The sequence below is a fragment of the Microtus oregoni genome, unplaced genomic scaffold (genome assembly GCF_018167655.1).
Source record: "Microtus oregoni isolate MIOR12 unplaced genomic scaffold, Mior012 000025F_ref0000491, whole genome shotgun sequence".
Lineage (NCBI taxonomy): Eukaryota > Metazoa > Chordata > Mammalia > Rodentia > Cricetidae > Microtus > Microtus oregoni.
Genome location: NW_024543084.1, coordinates 13,272,072 through 13,288,232, shown reverse-complemented (window position 1 = coordinate 13,288,232; position 16,161 = coordinate 13,272,072). Strand labels below are relative to the sequence as shown.

The 16,161-nt window shown below is 46.5% G+C and overlaps 1 protein-coding gene across 1 annotated transcript in view; it reads right to left on the bottom strand.

Annotated features, from left to right (window-relative positions):
* Med27 (mediator complex subunit 27) overlaps positions 1 to 16,161 on the bottom strand; it is a 177,602-nt gene that overhangs the window by 92,413 nt on the left and 69,028 nt on the right. The window lies entirely within an intron of this gene.

Here is a 16,161-nt window from a genome sequence, read left to right as displayed (position 1 = left end):
AGGCGCCTGGAACAGGGGTCCGTGCTTGGGTTGTCATCGCATTCGAGAGTTCCCACAACAGCTGGCACAGAGCAGGGCCCTGCAGGTATTTCTTAAGCTAACAGTGTTTTGGAAGGCATGTTCCAGGCCCTGGGGGCTATGGCAGTAAAAAAGACAAACAAGGTCCTTCTTTGAAACAGAACTTTGTCATCTGACAGAACATGGGCTAAAGAGCCAGCAGGAGCAGAGGAGAGAACAGGGCTGCGGAGGGCCTGGACCGTCTTCTGACCCAGAGGGATCACGTCTCTGCAGGGGTTAGCTCACTAAGGATGGGGACAAGGAGACATTATTTGACTCATGCACATGCTGGTGGGGGTCTCTGTCACCCTGATCTGCCATGGGACACCAAAGTGAGTCTTGGTCTCTCTCTTGGCACTTCCTGTCCTCACATAGCTGGTAACTGGGCCCACTCTCTTGCTGGACCTTTGTTGACCACCAACACTGTGTGTCCTGAACTTAATGGGGTCTCTTACAGGTCTTCTGTGTCAGGAGCACAGGATCTGTCTCTATGCCTATTTTTGGCATGAGATGCAGGGCAGTGTCTTACTGGGGGACAACTGTTTCCTTTTCCTTCTGTGGGAATTTTCCCCATTGTTGCCGACTGGCATTAGACTATAGCCAGTCTTACATCTGCACCTGGAACTTCCTTTGTTCTCTGTCTTTTGTTGTCTTGTGGATGGGGGTCATATTGTATCATCTTTCTCTTTAACACTTTGAAGCTTTTTTCCACTAGTTTTATACAATGTGCTAAAACCTTGATTTCTTTATATGTGTACGTGGGTGCATCCATGTGTAGCGACCAGGGGTGATATCAGACCTCTACCTTGATAGTTTTGTACTTTATCTTTTGAGACAGGGTCTTTCAGTGAACCTGGAGCTCACCAACTGAGCTAGGCTGGCTGACCAGTGTGCACCACTGCACCTGACATTTTACGTGGGAGCTGGTAATCTGACTCAGGTGCCTTATATGTACATCTGATGTTAGACATAATTGCTTACTCCTAAATAACATGAGAAAGCTCACTAACCCCAAGTTCTGGTTCGATATGAAGTGAGGATTTTCACACCCTTTGAACATGTGACCTCGGACCAGTATCTGGCCTTGGTTGTATATTTAGTTGTGTATCTAAAACAGACAAATGGCTTTGCCATTCCCCACCAGAACCATCAGCTAGAGCACTGCTATATTCCTAATGCCTCCTGCAGGAACCCACTCACCTCAGGCAGTCACTGAACACCTGTCCTCCTGTGGAGCAGCTGAGGTGATCCCTCCACACTGCAGGCAGTCATTGAACACCCGTCCTCCTGTGGAGCAGCTGAGGTGATCCCTCCACACTGCAGGCAGTCACTGAACACCTGTCCTCCTGTGGAGCAGCTGAGGTAATCCCTCCACTCACTGCACTTTGTGACTTAGTAGTCTTTTCAAGGAAGACTCATGACTCTTTTCCAGAGGTCATGCATCTTTTTAAAAAAGATGCATAATACAATTGAGCTGAGACTAAAACTCTTGGGTTGCACTTTCTGTACTGCTGTTGGCCTGAATGAGTGTCATGGACTGGAAGGACTCAGGTGACAATTTTATAATCTCTCTATCATCTGTCCTGACTGGCAGGCCCTCCTTGGCTAACTGATGTGGGTGGATCATGGGTCTGGGCTTTCTCTTGTTTAACTAGATGTGCAAGAGGGAGAGTCTAAGGCCTCTGGGAGTCTGTGTGTTCAAAAGTTCCATGGGGAAATATTATTCCATGTTAGTAGTGAGGACTTGATGCTGGGGCAAAAACCAACATTTTAATGAGGCTTTACTGAAATAGGGCAATAAGTTAAAGGACAGGGTGAGTATATGCAGAAAGTAGCAGGGATACACCACTACAGAAGATTCCTGGGGTGAGCAGGCGGGCATCTGCTCAGTGAGGAAGCATGGGCAGGCAGGACACAGCTCTCTGTGAGGTGGCTCTAGGTTTAGGAACTTCATCCTAAGCAGGTACCATCTAGAGAAATCACAGCCTCCCCAAATACCATGCCCAGAGTGCCAGAGAGCAAGTGTCTTTCTGATGCTAGGGAGTCAGTCTTTTAGGTATTTCAAAGGCATTCTTATTTTCTTGCAGATTTACTCAATTTTCTACTTCCTCCTGCTTTCCATTTATATTGTCCCAACTGTCAGGAGGATAATATTTTGACACAACAGCAAACAATTAAAATGCTATGAGCAGTCATGACGAATTAGGCGTGAAATTGGGCCTCTCCCTGCTGGACTGGGTGTAAGGAAACCTCATCAATCTGGACTCCACCGAGGCAGCAGAAAAGCAGTCCAGTGGGAATTGGGATGCTGGGGATTATATCGTGCCTGGTGACCGCTCTCCTGCCAGATCTCAGGTTCCCAGTTACATGAGAACACACTGGAGGTGCCTGATGCCAAACACTGAGAAGGACTGAGGCCATACCCATGAAGACTGGGCCGGGCTCAGGATCTGGGGGTTGCAAGTTTTAAACATAAGCTAAGAGGAGCAAGCATGGTCCCTCACTCCTGTAAGTCAGCACTGAGGGGAGTAAGGCAGGGAGACTGTTGTGAGTTTGAGTTCAGCCTCAGCTACAAGTGAGACTGCCTCAAAAAACAAAACAACAAAAAAATAAGCTAAGAAAGTTATTTCTGTAAATACAATAATCAAAAAGTAAAATAAAATCACATTAAGAATGTTAAATAATGTCGGGCATGGTGGCATATACTCATAAACTCAATACATAGGAGGCTAAGGTTCAAGGCCAACCTGAGCTCTTTAGTGAGTTTAAAGTCAGATTGGGCTACACAGGGAAATCCTATCTCCAAAAGGAGGGAAAGAAAAAAGTCAATTATGAGCCTTTTTTTGTTTTTCTTTTAAAATTCTTTAATATTGTGACTATCTCTTTTAATTTTAGAAAATAATATAAGTATAGGGAAACCGTCTTTGTCAGCTACTTTTCCACCAAAAAATAAACACATCAATGGCATCTCTACACTAAAGAAGCCATTCACTCACTGAATGAATGTACTCGGAGGTGTATTAGCTCTGCCTGTGTCCAGAGACCTTGACAGCAGGCCCTGTTGCTGGTCAACTGGATAGTATTGCCGTACAGGTAAGATATATACAACATGGAATTTACCCTTTTAACTATCTTTCTAAAATGCTTTAAAGTACCCGCATAGAACCATGGCCACTTTTTAAAATGTACGGTTCCATGGTGTTACGTGAGCTCACATTTTGGTGAGACTTGCTGTTTGGAGTTCTCCACTATGGAAATGCCCAGACACCCCAGAGGAAGCAGAGTCACAATAGACGGCTGTCAGGCAGCTCTGCTGACACGCACATCTTGACATCCTGCTTCATTGCTCCTTCCCGCCACATAAATGCTCTTTAACTAAAGCAAAGAACAATGCAAACCCCAGACATGTTACCAAGCCCCCGTTACCTATTGCAGCAAGACACAGTTGGTCCTCATAGCTGTCAACAGGAACTATATGAACAGAGCCTTGTGTGGAAACTGTGCCACTGCCTGACTTCAGCTTGCCACCAAGAAATCCCGAATTCAGCCACCAGCCTCCACCTGCTTCATAGACACTGGTCTGCTTGCAATCTTCCCAACATACACGGAACAAGCCCCACCTCTGATCTTCCTCAGCTGCCCCTGACAGATACTTCCTCCCTATACCCCTGTTACAAGGAGTCTGTTTCCTCTGAAGACCAACTCTCCACTCTTGTCTGAAAGGGGTCAGAGCTCTTAACCAAGTTTTCTCTGCCCGTGTGGAGCCTATAGACTCCACAATAAAGACCCCCAGAACATCTCCAGCTACACAGTAATGCTCCAAGTGAGCCCTGATGGGGACCCTCCTGTAGCTTCTGTCGTGGAAGGCTCTTATCTGGATTTCTTCTTTAATCTTCCCTTAGAGTTGTGGCCTGGGCTCCTGAGAGTATGTGTGTTGCTTATATGACCTCCATAATAGCAGGGAGGTCGCCTTGCTAGGTCCCTATCACTTCACAGCAAACAGCAGGCTCCCAAGTTTGCTGAGCATCCATCCTCTTAAGTTTTCTGAAGGGGAGACAGAGGTCAAAACTGCTGCCCTGTCCTTTCAGATCTATCCTGTGTCTTATAGTGTACTTGGCCATCAATTTCTGTATCACCTACACGCGGGCAACGTCTTCACCCGAAACTCCACATACTGCAGTCTGAAAGGCTGCCTTGCTTAGGAAATGCAGGTACTGTCCAGGTTTAGTGTTTCCACCAATGCAGTGGAGCTGGCCGCTGACCCTCTCCCAGGACCTCAGCTCACAATACTCCCATGACAGACGGTCTATACAAATCACCAGGAATTGATATTCTCTTACCTGCATCTGAAAACAATCTCGTCCTTCAATCGGATTATAAGTTCTTCATAGTCAAGGGCACATAACTCTGCACTAATCAGACAAGGGTGGGAAATCCATAAACACTTGTGGTCAATTCATTAATCAGTGTAATTGGCATTACAGCTGTAGGGTACAATGGGAAACCTGAGTGTGTGCTAAATTGCAGAGCAAAGAAACCTTACCTAGCTTTTCAGTCCTAACCCAGAACACAGCAAGAGGAGCCTATTTTCCCTTCCAAGACAACTTTTGACAGTTTCTTCTAACTGCTACTTGTACCCAAATATCTTGGAGGCAGCCATACAAAACAACAGACGCTTGCTAAGTTAAAGTACAGCTGTGTTCCAAAAATGCAGGTGCCACCAGAGACCCAAGCCTGCACCTGTTGAGGGAGACATACCCTCAGCCGCCGCCATTCACAAGTGACATTTTACAGCAGAGCTGTTCCTTCCATATCCTTGAACCCAGCAGGAACTCCTTAGAGACTGGGCAGAAGCGTGCTAATTGCATTGGCTACTGCGGTGATTCCAAATGGACTCATTTCCAACTGACTGTCATAAACAAGAAACACCTTTAAAACCCGGCTTCCTACCCACACTGTGGGAAGACCCGAGTTAAACTGCAGGACGACAGGTGAGTCTTCACATGACTCTGTAAACGATCTGCCCTTGAAACAGCTATCTCAAGGTATTTCACATAACATATAAATCAATACTTTTCAAAAATTAAGACATAATAACGTACTTTGAATAAAATATAGAAAGTAGGATTTAATTTTCCTTTGAAGGTTTAAGAAGGAGTGCAGAGGTCTCTGTGCTGTGAGTCATTAGTTATAAGTGACCACGGCCTTTACTCCAGCTGCCTGTTAGGAAAGCTTCTACATGTTCATCTAGTGACTGCTGTCCGACAATGCCCTTAATTGCACTATTTGGGAGGAAAACCATGTCCTCTGCATACACTGAGTAAACACATGTGCAGGAAGAAGACATGCTTGACTTGAGTGTGCATTAAGGAGACAGAACAGTCTTAGAAGTTACTGTCCACAGCAGCAGGTATCTTTCTATACGCTGTGAATATGCAAAGTACACGTGTGCACACCGGGATTGAAGTTCTGAGAAATTCTGATGAACATTTCAACCCACACTGTGTCTTGGTGCCTGTTTTGGAAAGGGAATGCACTACTAATACAAAAGAAGCCACTACAGCCTGATTGTACCCTGGACCCTTCTTGGGGCTCCCTGCTGGAATCCTGAGACACTTAGAACCACAGAACTTATTTGAGACACACTACTACCACCATATGTAATAGTTGCCATGACATGAATAGCTAACTCGTAGTGAGTGTCATTTGGAACATGGTATCCACGATGCTTCCATCATAGTTACCCTGACTGGTAAAGGAGAAGACTACGGTAGGGTATTTCAAGGAGGCAGGGAACATGGCGTGCAGATAAACAGGAGCCCCAGCTTCGGACTCAGTCTGTCCAGAAGCTGCACAGTTTGGGCCTATCCTTCATTTCATCCACCACATATCCTAACCTAAGAACAAAACTTCTCCCTATTCTATTCCTAGGGTCTGACCTAAATCCACTGATAAACAGCAGTTTCCTAAGCTACTTTTCATGGTCAAGGTTCTTTCTATTACACACCCTGTCTGCCATGTCCACCATGTTGAAAGAAAGAGACAAACAGAGCACAAATCCTAGACCTAGGGATCGAGGGGAACAAATCCCCATGCTCCAACATTGGAGTTGGGGTTCCTAGAGGAGGACTGGAGAATATCGTAAGCTCACGGGCAGAGGGCCTCATTGTACCATCTGATGAGGAGGCAGACAAAGCCATTTCAGAGTGAATGCACTTATTCCCTTCTTTGGGAGTGCTCTCTTGCCCTCTGCCACACATAAAGCCCATCATGGCTGTGCCAGTTCTCTCTCAAGGTTCAGACTTACGGCTGAATAGAGGAATTTCACATGACCAACAGAAAGAGAAAGAAAGGCCCAAGTTTGGTCTAAAGAAGGGTAATCTTGGTAAGTGAGCACCAGCCAAAAACACGTGTCACCTGGTTTACAGAACCAGCAAAGAGGGGAAAGTCGCCCAGTGAGTGGCACTTCAGTGAGACTTCGGTACAGCAGAGCTGTACTCTCCGCAGAAGGAATAGCCAAGGTTAGATGACACATGGTTTCATGGGCAGAGGTGGCTGGCCCACATAGATTGGGAGTCAGGACAAGGACAGAAATATACACATGCATGGGAACATGGGGAATGAAAGAGGTGGAAGGGCCCACATGTCATCACTACCCAGCCCCCAAGGAAAAGGCGCTGAGCAACCAGAAAGACAAAATGCCAGCCCACTGCTACCTAGTGCATCCACTCAAGGGTGGCCATGGTGGCAGAAATAGGCTGACCAGCACGATCTGATGTGACCTGGTTACTGATGCCAATGAACAACATACTGAGTGGTCAAGACAGGTCACTCCTTGAAGAGGCCTGCTTGGTGAAGCTAATGATCTGACATCTTCTATCCTGGAGGGCTAGCAGTTTGCTCTCACAGGAATGAGACCTATGATGCCAAGACATCACTATGCAAAGATGAGTTACACCTCCTAAGACACAGTTTAACATCGAGTCAGGGAGCTTTGTAGGATGCTGTGCCTCTGGGGAAGAATACACAGGCCTGGGAGTCAGGGAGAGCCAAGAGAAATGTCCTCTACACTCATAAGAGACTTAGAGCATCTCTTTCCGGAGACTCCGACTCTGTGAAGAGGACTATTGCCCCTAACAGGAGCACACGCCTTGACCGGGGGATGCAGGGAAAGTTCTACTGTATTATGGCATGGCTGTCTCCTGGGTACTCTGCAATCCTAGTCTAAGACTCAATGGGAACATGGGGTGTCACCATCTTGCCTCAATACTGGCTCTAACAGCAGGCAGTGGAATGAAGAGGAATTCAGGTGGCATCTAGGCCACCCACATGGTGTCCCTAGCATACTCACTCATTGTGATTCTAGGTACTGGGGGCTCAGGTATGGCAGGAAAGCAGCTCTGTACCTCCCTGGGCTAGCACTGCAGCTAAGGGTGAACAGAGCCCAGAATGAATATTAAAGGTGCCAGTGACTACCAAGGTCAGATCCAAGAGCAACTGCAGGAGGAGCACTGGGAGGAACAGCTCTCTAAGTGCACATGGGGGGAGAGCAGGACCCTGCAGGCAGACTAAGGCATGTGCTGTACCCATATGATAGACAGCTGACACTCAGCAACTGTGCATCGGTGAAAGCAGCAGCATTCACTACTGGTGCTGGGAGAGTGTGCAAGCATGCCACTTCTGGGGTGGGCCACGGATCAATGACTAGCATTCTGGAACACGGCTATGTGGTAACAGTATTGAGGCTGAGAAAGACCAGGGTTGGTGGGGTTCCGCCACAGAGTCCTCTTCTAAGACACTCTTGTGGCAATCTGTGGGGGCATCAGCTCCTTCAGAGCCCACCCCAGCAGCTGGAGCCTCCTGACAGAGTGAGGCCAGATACCAAGGGGCACTCCCTGCCTAGTGCCAGACAGCACTGGCTCCAGACTTTCCCAGGAGGCCAAGGCCCTGTTGGATGTAGGGAAACTGTTCTCCCCTGGGCTAGCCTGTTCTTCCCCTTCCTTTCCCAGGCACTGAACCTTAATAAACACACCACACTGCAGCAGCCATGTTTTGTACAGGTAGCAAGTGGAACTGCTGGAATCTGGAGACTGTGGACTAAGTGTGAGCTCCAGTGTGAACACACGTACAGCTGAGGAGAGTGACGGCGCCTACCAGAATGACTCAGGCACCCTAGGCGGTCACGTTCATTTTCCCTCTATGGCTGACTGGCTTTGGCCAGTGAGCTGTCATCTCATTCCTTGAACTCTAAGGTTATAAATCCAGACTCATTTGTAGCACAGAAGTATCTGCTCATCCTAGCTGATAAAGTACTGCCTTTGCCAAAAAGCAGTGTACACTGGGCAAAACTCCAGGGCACCAGGAACACTGAAGCCTAAAGCTCTGCAACTGAGGCAACCACACCCTTCCAGCTGCAAAGAGTCAATCAGAAGCCCCAGGTCGAGGCGAGGTTCACAGACAGCTCTCTAGCAAGCATTACCTCCAGGAACAGCAAAACACAGACCTGCAAAATCCCGAGGAAAGACAGATGTAGGTGCGTTCTAGCCTGGATCAGTCTTCCTGTGCTCGTGTCTTATGCAGGAGAAGAGGTGTGGCGGACTGTCAGCAGTGCTGCTCTGACGACTCGGGAAAGTTCTCTGCAGCTGGAGGTTCCCTGACACAGGATTAGGGTGGAAGAGACGCCTCCTGGCTCTTCCAGTCTGGGTTTCATGTGCCCCAAATATGCTTCCTCAATAATACAGACATTCCTTTGGGGTGAGGACAGTTCTGTGTAGTGTCTGCATGTCTGCTGAACAAACTGCATTGGATTAATTGGTCATAGGGGACCTCTAAATTCTAAGTGCTCCTTTGTTAAAAATAAAAATCTGCCAAAAAACCAGTTATTTTGTAAAAAGTCATCCCAGCCCACATATGATGTGGAAAAGTCAGGTTTGTACACAGCCTATGGGGGGTAAGGACTACTTTAACCGACAGCAAGAGGGAAGTGGAAGGAGGAAATATAATTGGCAGCTTCAATTTACTTAACATATTACATAATTTTTTTTTTTTTTGATTTTTCGAGACAGGGTTTCTCTGTAGCTTTTAGGTTCCTGTCCTGGAACTAGCTCTTGTAGACCAGGCTGGCCTCGAACTCACAGAGATCCACCTGCCTCTGCCTCCCAAGTGCTGGGATTAAAGGCGTGCGCCACCACCGCCCGGCCATATTACATAATTTCATTGTTACATTTTTTCCCAGCATGCCCGAGCCTAACCCCCTTCCCTACGTACCACATATGGAGAAGAGCATTCTAGAGTCACTGAGTTTAGAAGCCATGCTCACAGTACTGCTGCTAATAAGAAAATGTTACTGTAAGCATGGAGAGAATTAGGATGACCTTCTATAGAGCACTGTGATGCCCTGCGAGTCTCTGACAACAAGAAGTCTTCAGATCTACCTACCACATGGGGAGCTGGAAAAGTTGCAGTGGGGAAAGTCCCTAGGGCCAAGAGTCAGAGTCCTTCAGAGGTGTACCTGAGCACCGAGCACATTGGGAAAAAGACCTGGGGACATGCATGTCACTGGAGTCTCTCTGCACACTGGGTACAAATGGAAATCTGGCGGCAGCCTGTACTATGGCAACCTATCCTCCATAGTTCAAGGTCAAGCTGTTTTTTATTTGACCTGAGTCCCAAATCTAGTTACAGAAGGTTAAGGATGAGGTCACTGAGCAACAAGAGAGAGATGAGATGAGCAGGAGGAATCACTGTTTAGCTGGCCTTCCTCTGGATTACAGGTAAGTTTACTTGCCCCCTACAGCTGACTCAGCACCCAGCATCCAGCATGGACATCAGGCTTTATTTCCTGAATCATAAAAGTAGAGCTTAGTGCAAACAAGCAAGAATAATGTGACTTTATGCCGGGTGTAGCAGCCCTCGTAACCCCAGCACTCAGGAGGTAGAGGCAGGAGGCTCAACACAAATCTGAGGCCATCTTGATCTATATAGTGAGTTCTAGACCAGCAAGGGGTACAGAGCAGGATGGGTCTTGATAAACGAAATTAAAGCAAACCAAAAGAATAGCAAGAATAGAATGAATTTAGCCATCAATGGTTCAAAGATTAAGAAGCACACACACATACACACACACACACACAAACACACACTGACACAAACATGTCAAACCAAACTTGCTAGAAGCCTATCACCACCATCAGTCACTCCAGACCATAGGTATCACACCCACACAGAAAGATGTCAAGAGCCCGAAGCTAAGGAACAAAAACCACAGGTGAATGTTTAGACCCTTGCGCATCTGGTTTCTGTCTATCTCCTTTGAACTTCCCACGGCAGTTGAGGGATGATGTGCACACAGTAGGTGCTCAGCAGAAAACCACAGAACTGCAATTAATAGTGCTTACAACAGCCCTGTGTTAAAGCCTCTGTGAAGCCTTCACAGGAAAGGCTGAGCTGCCTTTCGACCAACCCTAATAGAAGGCCTGACCCTTGCCTGCACTTCACCAAGGAAGACACCTGGGAGTTCAGTCAGCATCACTAGTCATCAGGGACATGCCTGTGGGAGTCACGGTGAGAGTGGGGAGCACCTGTCCTCTCAATACAACTCTGGAAAACATTCAGGGAAGCACTCTGCCTTTTATGAGGAATGGGGAATCTTTTACGTTCTGATTAAGAACGCACAGCACCCTAGATGGGAAATGGGAGTCACTGGGAAGCTCTGTTATAGCGTTCACCGCAGCTGTCCATCAGGAACGCTCAAAATACAGAGGGTACACATCCCATTCTCTCAACCCCTAGGTATAGACACAGTAGAAGTGGTCCAAAGATCCTCAAAGGTTCTTACATCCTTCATATCACCTTTTCTGGACCCCAGTTCCCTGTCACACCGTCTCATTTCAAACCTCAACTACTGAGTATCAATTTACTAAAAAGGTAACTGTACATCCACTATGTGACCAAGATACTGTAATTCAAAGCCATTACACAGGAAAAATGGAAGCACATGTCTACACAAAGACATGTTGCACCCAAGCAATCCAAATGTCATCATAGATAAAGGGACAAATTGTGGAATATTCAGAAGACTATTATACAGTAGCAAGAAGAAATATCCTATACATGAACAATAAGGCTGAATCTCAATGGTAATGCCAAGAAATAAAGACAGATTTTTAAAAAAGAGGGTACATGCTATATGACTTCATCTACATAGAGTTTTAGAAAATGCAAACTAGTGTACACAAAGAATGATAAAAGGTATGGGGCAGTATTCGTGGTAGAAAATAATGTTAATCTTCTTAGTTATTGCAAGGAGATACTTACACATGTTTGTATATATTTCACAATTTAAATACATATAATTTAATCATACGATAAAGCTACTAAATAATGGCTATAAAATACACATCAGATCTAAAATAAGCTAAATTGTCACATGTATACAAATATATACATATACCCACAAAATTTTAAAAAGCCAAATTGTGTACTTGTGATTTTTATAAATACATAAATCCTCAAGTACCCATAGGGCAGTATAGCATGCCTAGTTATATAGACTATCTGCATGAATAAAATTTATATATTTTATAAATATATAAACTAGTGAAGAATTAGAGTGGAACCTTCAGCCTTTCTGAAGTCACAAGCTAAAATGAATGAAGGAGCTGGAAGTAGACGACATGGTGATGTCTGCATGTACTCCTGAGTTGAACGCAGCTGGCCCCAGCCATGGCCTCACTGAGCTCTGCAGACTTTTTCCTCACAGTGAATACAAGCTCTGGCAGGTTTTCCTGGAGAACTCAGGTATCAGCAGGAATCCTGGGAGCTGTTAACACTGGGATGTCTGGGTCTCTCTCTCAAGCATCCAATGTGGTTTCAGTGGGCAGCTTCAGTGGGTTTCTGGCTGGCTGGGCCCCTTCTCTTAGGAGCCTGTTCTGCACTCACCAAGTTCTCTGAGTGCCCACTCCCTATGCTTCTACATTCAACAACACATCTCCACTGCCTTCACCGTGCCTCCAGACTGAAGGAAAATAACCGATTCTTCCCACACTAGACTCAATTGGAGAGATTTATGTCCCAATCAAGCTAGCAATCAGTATGACAGGGGCAGCAAACAGTGCTTCTCGGTTTTACTGCTGAGAACTGCTGTGTGTCCATCCGGCAGTGAGTGCTGGGCTGACTGGAAGGTACCAGAAGTCCATTCTACCTTCAGCGACTCCAGCTTCCTGGGACCCAGGCTCACAGAGGTCACTGTACCTGGGTTCCTGGCTCACTAGTTCTTCATCACCTCTATGCTACGTGGAGACTTCCGTGACTGAAGTCTATGGCTTACTAACGACCAGTGTGGCAGAGAGAGAAACACACCAGGAGATCACAGGAATTACTTTTCAGCTCAGGCAGAACAGAAGGATTTCAAAGAGTCTCACTTGCACCCAGCTTTAGTTGGGAACCCTATGGTGTGAAAAGCTAATAATCCCAGGCTCCAGCTCTTCGTTAAGCAGAAGAATTAAACAAATACCCTTTACTTTCAATTACTTTATCGTGTCTGCTGTTTGGAAGACCGTACTAAGCAAAATCTAACATATAATGAAGCCATAGCTTTGTTTACTGTGATTCAAACTTGATGCAATGTTTTAAAATAAATGTTTTTAGAAATTAAAATAAAAAGCACCAGCACCTATCTGATGAGCCTTGGGATACCACCCATTCTTTTCTTCTTTTGCCCTGTAATGGCCAGTGATATAATAGCCACAGCAGACAGCTGTCTTCCTGGATAAAATCACCTTGTAAAGGAGAAATGCATTAGAGGGCGCAATGAAATATCATTTGAAACTGATTCTGCAGGCTGCCACGTTCCACTCGGGGCTTAATGGCTAGGTTCTTTATTACTGTTTTCTAGTCTATGCGACAGCGCCGTGATTCAGTATCTACAGAGGACACTGAGTTTCTCAGTTCTCTGTCACATGTAGTCCGATACAAATACATGACATGGCAGCTGAGAGCAGGGCCAGGACTAGAGCCGGTCACTGAGGCTGCAGGTGCCCATGAGGTCAACAGGGCAGGGTGTGACAGAGCTGTCACCAGATCTCTGCTCTCCCTTGCCACCCCCCGTTTGGCTTGTGCATTCCCCTAGATTTTGCCTAACACTGCACTGGGGGCAGCCACAGGCCTGCTTCTCCAGACATTATTTTGTTATTGCTGTTGTTGTGGAACAGAAGGTTTTATCCTAAAGTTTTCAGATACAGTATCTACAACTTTCCTGTCTGCTCTTTTAGGTACCAGCAGTCAACCACAGTCTGAAGCATCAGATTACCAGTCAGCATCCCAGAACTTGCATTCCAAGAACCTTTATTCAAGTCATGCCAGCAGCCTGGACTTGCCAAAGAAGCTGGAAAGGGCTCCCTGTAAGTGAAAAGGCAAAGTTTCCAACTTGATTTTCAAAAATAAAAAGATGCTAAGGTTCCTAAGATCTGTGAATCAAGAACCTCAGTCTGAGAAACTGGGAAGAAAATGCACTGCTCCCTGCTGTGGGGAACATGGGAATTAGGCTTCATCACACGGGCACTTAAGGAAAATGTACGTGTACGCATGAGATTCAGTATTCATGGTTTCCATTATCTGAACATGTTCTGTAGATAAGGGGCATGGATGTACATATGAATGCAGGCAAGAGTACAGTGTGCCTGACGGTCCAGCAGCACCATCCACAGCAAGACGGTCTCATGACCCCACTCCAACAGCGGTAGGATGCTGACCACAGTACTTGGCAACAGGATGCTGGTGTATTTAAAGTAAATGTGGTCCATCCATCACTCTGCTCGAGATTTGTGAGCACCTAATGATGTGCATGCCTTGAGAGGAAAGCTTCATCTCTCCCCCTGCTTACAGGAAGTCTTTTCTGTGCCATGATGTTCCTGGCCTGGAGGTCCACACACCTAACCTGTTCTGAGTGAAAAGGATGCATGGGTACATGGAAAACAATAGGTAGGGGTGGGGATCACAGGTCCAGATGGAGGCTGGATGGGAATGGGGCTAGGGATATCAGGCACCCTGCCACAGGCAGCACCTCTGAGTATAGGGGATCAGAACCCCCGGCTGAAACAGGGAGCAAAGTTCTGCCATATGTCTCAAGTATTACAGTCCCGACAAGCTACAGATCTTGGTCTGTGGCTATTACTTGAACAGAACACAGTTCTCTCAAGGGAAGAGAAGCGGCTTTTACAACATATATGCTAATGAATCGCAACGATATAGAGCATTTAAAACAAAATGTCCCTATATTTATTCTCCATGGACAGATTTTTGCATTAATATTTATGAGGGATTCCTCGTTTATTTCTCCCAGAGACTTTTCTCCTGCCCAAAGAGAGGGAATAAAAGATAAGTAACATGAACCAATTATCTTTTAAACAGCTACAAAGGACTAGCTTATTCATCTGCAACCTGCCACTTGATTCATCTTCCTAATATACCACTTTCCACACACTGCGCCCTGCTCATCCACCGCAAGGGCCTGCTATTCCATAGTGTGCTAAGGCTGGCCTTTGGGCCCTGTCCTCGCGAAAGGTTCCAAGCCCACCTCTGCACCTGCCCCCACAACCCACTTCTGTTTATCTATACAGCACTTGTTCCTGGTCACTTAAACATCCAGTACACTACAAGTCCTGGGTACTGGGAACACATGGAAACTGTTTTGTAGGTGTTCTTGGTGAGCTAGACGATGACTCAGTAGTTAAAGTAGCTACCATATAGCATGAGGACCTGAGTTTGAGCCCTAGCACCTATATAAAAGGCTGGGTATGGTGCTACATATTTAAAATTGCACCACTGGGGAGAAAGAGACATGAGGATGCCAAGCGCTAACTGACCAGCATCCTAGGAGAGTCATGAGCACTCGGGCCCTGGTAAAAGACCCTGACTTAAACAAACAAGGTAGACACTAGGTGGACAGCTCCTGAAGAACAATACCAGAGACTGAATTCTGCTCTCCACAGGCATGAACGCGCGCGCGCGTGCGCGTGCACACACACATACACACCCCGGGGGTGGGGTGGTCTCAGCTTTATCAGCCAGGGAGCCACATATCAGCGTTTGAGATACAGTGGAGTAGCTAGGTGTGGGTGATATGCCATGGAGAAGCCTGGGCTGAGTGAGGAGTGAGGGAGCACTCTTTCACAGGAACTACATCACACTTTTACTCCCCCTTAGATACAGACTCAGACTCTTTCCACCTCTACCTGCCAATAACATGAGGGCATATGCATAATAACAATGATCATGGGCTTGTCTCTCCTCAAATAGAGACTCTAAAGAACAGGGAGGACATAGAGCCAGAAGGACGTCTACTCCACACCCTTGGCCTCAAAATACTTTCCAAGTCAATTTCAAAACCAGTGGGAAATAAGCAGGTTTAAACAGCAGCAAAAACAGGGAGTGAAATGTTGCCTGGGCTGTTAGGCTTTTACAAGCCAGTGAGCAAGCTGAATGTCTAGACTTCCTCCAGAAGCTCTGGAGACTGCTTCGGGCCTGGGTTGAGGTGGCTCTTTAGCCATAGTTATAAACATAGCTGGCTACGGCAGAATTCCCACCAATATTCTCACTTTTGCATGCAAACTAAAAGGAATAGACTGGAAACTGCTGTGTCCACAAGAGAGGGCAGCAGTGGCTGCAGGGTTTGAGATTCTTGTAAAAGGCAACTCTGGCCATCCCAGCGCCGCTCTTCACACTCAGGACATCAAGCAGATGGAGCTACAGCAGGGTTTGCTTGCACAGGTGCTGGAGGCCTGAACTCAGCTCCTCGAGCTCATGCAGCAGCTCTCTGCCCTCTGGGCACCTCCATGGCCCACGTAAATGCTTTCTGAGGGAGACTGACGCTCCCATCCAGTCTTGGAGGAGAAAGGCGAAGTCCCGAGTCAGAAGCCCAGGCGTGATGGGCTGAGCTAATAACTGAGCTCAGCGGCAACAGTTATTGGAAACTGATCTCCTCCTTATTAATATGGTCCCGCAATGGAGGAAAAAGATTTCTCCATGTTCTAGAATGCAAACAATGTTTTAATCTTTAATTATATTCTCAATTTCAGCTCTTCTGGATAACTGCAGCCACCTAGG